Raw genomic sequence first — 4099 nt, forward strand, 5'->3', positions numbered from 1 at the left:
CTCCCGTGGCTCCTGCCTCCGCCCTGCCCCGTCCTACCCTCTAAAATCCATAGTCGTTGCCTGGCTTCTGTGGTCTCCCTGTGCACCCAAGCCTCCAGTGCAGGGACTCCCCCAACTAAACAAAAAAGTAGGATTTGGGGGCTCTTGGGTGGCTCAGTCAGTTAAGTATCTGACTTCGGCTCAGGTCATAATCTCATGGTTCTTGGGATCGAGGCCCGCACTGGGCTCCGTGCTGACAGTTCACAGCCTAGAGCCTGTTTCTAATTCTGTGTCTCCTTCTCTGTCCCTCCCCCGCCCCCCATTCACGCTCTGTCTCTATCCTTCAAAAATAAATGCCCCAAAAAATTTTTTTTAACTGGGACTTAGTCATGCTGCTGGTGGCAGAGCTGGAAGGGCAGAGGATGACCGAGGCCCACGCAGAGATGAGCAGCAGCAGGAGGAGGCCGGGCAGCAGCCCCCACCCGACCCCAGGAGAGGTGGGGAGGGGTGTGAGCAGAGCTGGGGCATCCTGGGAGCTGGGCAGGGCAGGACCACCACCAGCTGTCCTCAGCAGAAGAACCCTGTGTGGGGCAGGACCGTGGGGGCAGGCCACCCGTCCAGGGCTGGGAACCCCCGAGGGGGGGCTCTGCAGGGGAGCTGACGGGACACCCTCTTTCAGAGGCCCCTGTTCCCTGGGGTCCCCGGCACCCCTGAGCCTGGCAGGGTCCTCCCTGGGAACCCAGGAGCATGTTTTACAGAGCAGAGGAGGGCAAGGGCTCTGAATCAGCAGGAACCCCCCTCCGCGCCCCCACACTCAGAGGCTGACAGGGCCCTGGGCCTGCACCGGAGGATGCATCTCTCCACCTCCACAGAGCAGGCTGTGTCCAGACTCACTGGACCTTGTTAGTCCCCAGGTCACCACGCCCCTCCCCTAAGTGCCTGGCCTCCTGCCCCTCTGCCTGCAAGTCCTCCCTGCTCTGCTTGGTGCCTTGTCACTGTGTCTCTGCTCCAGCCCCTCCCCTGGAATCACTCCTGTCCCCATGTCTCCCAGTCACCTCAAATAGTCCTGCCCATCAGCACAGAGGCAGGACATGTGGGGACAGAGGGCAGTGTCGGGTGGGCACCCTGACCTCTGCCCCCATGCTGCTCAGACCTGGAAGGAGAGGATTTAGAGGTCCTCGCATTTATGCTCGTTTCTCTGACGAAGGAACGAACGAATGAACCAGACCTTCCTAGATACCAAACCCCAGAGAAAAAAACATTTAAGAAACCTTGTTATTGTGATTTTTTTTCCCCACAGCTCTGACCTAGTTCGCGGAGCACCCAAGCAGTGGCAAAAGCAGGCACCTACCCTGGAAGGTTCCGGCTGATGGTGGCGGCCTCGGAGCTGCCGCCTGAGCCTCAGCCAGAACAGACACAGAGCAGCCAGCCACTAACCGGCCATGGACGAGCGCGGCTCTGATGACGCGCCCCCCACACCCTGTGCACGTATCCGGTACAAAGCAAACCAACAAGTGATGGGCTGCTGGCCGGCCGCATGGTGCTCCGCGCCCAGGGAGAGTGAGCTGCAGGGATCTGCACCAGTCAGCTCCTGCTGGGTCACAACCACCCACTGAACACAAGACTTCTGTCTGTGGCTCTGCGGGAGCAGGGGGCTCAGCTCAGAGGGTCCACTCAGGCATCCGTGGGGCACCCAGAGGTCGGCTGATCCAACGAGGCTCTGGGCGGCCACACACCAGCCTGCAGGTCACTGGTCAGTCCTGCTCCACATCCCTTGTCATCCTGGATCAGCAGGCTCTTCTCAGGGTGACGGGAGAGGCACAGGGAGCAAGTCTGACTGGACGGCCCTTTCAAGCCTGTGGTGGCATCTGTCCACTGATACTTCCGTGGTCAAAGCACCTTAGATGACCACGTCCAAAGTTCAAAATAAACCAGTATATTCCATCCATGGAGGTGGGTGTGGGAGAGGAATACACCTGAAAAGTCCTCTAACGTCCCCCAGGACACGGCGTGTGTGGGCCCGGACTGCCAGGCCGCTCTTGCAGCCCAGACCTGCCTGTGTCCTGCCTGTGTCCTCGGCCAGCTGGGGGGCCCCATCGGGGGGACTGGAGGACGTGATGACATGCTGGGCTGGGCTGCCGCCCTCCCAGGATGACCGGATAAGCATGGAGCATTCTCACCAGGTCCGAACAACCTGCCACGGGCTCTGTGGCCTCGGGGTCCCCGTGTCAGTCCAGCGCTGGTGATGAGGCTTAGAAGGCTCTTCCCCAGAACGGGACGACGGCTCACACGTCTGACGTGTTGCAGCTGCTCGTGCACCCCGCTGGGGAGGGCTTTTGTGGGGGGGGTCCCGTGTCTGAACGTACAGCTCCTTGCGCTCCCAGCCCCGCTGGGGGTAAACACGCTGCACGTCACCATCCAGGAGGAGTCTGTGGAGGAACAACTCTCCTTTCTTAGAACCCTGTGCTCAAAGACGCAGACTTCACACTGCACTCATACAATATCCACACGTGGTAACTGGCGTTGGGAGAGCGGTTATAACCTGCCTGTTGCGTGTGTCAGAGCATTTGAGGCTCCAAGCCCGCAGCCTTCAGAGAATCAGCGCGGGGCCCTCTCCAGCCGCCTCCAGCACGGTGAGGAGCCAGGGGGCCTGGGCTCGCTGTCACTCCCTCCCACTCCCCTGGCTGCAGTCACAGGCTCAAACCTGAAGTTAAGGACAGGGGCCCCCACAGGAAGGGGCGAAGAGCTGGGGCACACAGCTCCGCCGAGCCCCTCCCGTAGGGGGGACTGCCTTACCCACCGCACAGAGAGGCAGGGGCCCTCCCCGGGGTGTGCAGGTCAGGAAGGAGGGGATGACACAGCAAACCGCTAGGAGGACCACGATCTAACCCTGGGGATTAAAGCTGCACTTTTCTGCACAGGGTCAGATTAAAAATAAAATGAGAGGAGGCTGCTGTACACAGGGATACTGACAGGGAACTTGCAGAAATTTTTTAAAGAGAGAAAATAAAGGAGAGATGAATGCTGGGAGCTCTTCCTGCTGGAGTTTCTAAGGGACACACTTCAACAGGGACCAGCAGGCTGAGAAGCAAGGCCTGAAATACACGTTACAGGGAGGAAGGCAAGGACACGCGTGGTGTGTACGGAATAATGTTTGCATGATCTCCTACGGAATAAACACCAAAACCAAACAGAGCTAAAAGTTGTATATTCACAACCTTTAGACTAGGGAGCAATGACTGGAATCCATAATTATAATTTACAAAAGAGCAAAAGACACTAAGGAATTCAATGTAACGGGTAAAACGCTCATGGTAAAAGCGCAGGCAACCCCCACAGAAGAGACGCAGACTGCCTGCTCTACAGATTTCTCGAGAACATAAGGTGCTGGAGTTTCTGAACAGCACTCACAGAAACATGTTTCTGGAAGTGTCTAACCTGTCTCTGGAAGGACTGCAGAAAGCTGACTGGCCTCTGGAGAGAACCCAGACATCGGCTCCCAGTGCACGGTGCGGGAGAGCCACGGCCGTGCGGAGCCACCGGCAGGCTCCTAGGTGACATGGGGTCCACGGCTGGGACACAAGTCACGGGTTTAGAGATGACTGGAGCACACACGGCATGCTGGGAGGGAAAGAGGCTCAGGTGGGGATCTGCCGACCATACGCACGGTGATGGGCAGAAGCCAGGGGAAGGCTGACCCCAGGAGGGGTGCCACCTCTCAGGGACGGAGCTCCCAGGACTCGGGGCTGGCACTGTGTCAAGGGCATCTCCTGCTCTGGGCTACTGCTCCTTCTGGACCAGTTTTTAAATCTCTGGGCTATCTTGCTGGAGGGAAAAGAAAGGGCTCCAAAGGTCCAGGCCTTTAGAGAGATGAAGATCCAGAAGGGGGTGGTGACAACCAAGATGAGGTTTAGAAAGACACGGCCCAGATGTTGGCAGGAAAGGAGGTGGGCAGAGCTCTGTCACCACTGAGTCACAGGGAAGGGGAAGGTCCATCCAGGGGCTGGTGGACTGTGGGACAGCTCAACCTCAGGGTCACACCCGTGAGGGGGCAGGTGGCCTCGGAAGCAACATCGGTCATCACGGGGCCGCTGTCTGTGGAGGACCGCGGCCTCCTCCC

The sequence above is a fragment of the Suricata suricatta genome, chromosome 14, assembly GCF_006229205.1.
Source record: "Suricata suricatta isolate VVHF042 chromosome 14, meerkat_22Aug2017_6uvM2_HiC, whole genome shotgun sequence".
NCBI classification, from domain to species: domain Eukaryota; kingdom Metazoa; phylum Chordata; class Mammalia; order Carnivora; family Herpestidae; genus Suricata; species Suricata suricatta.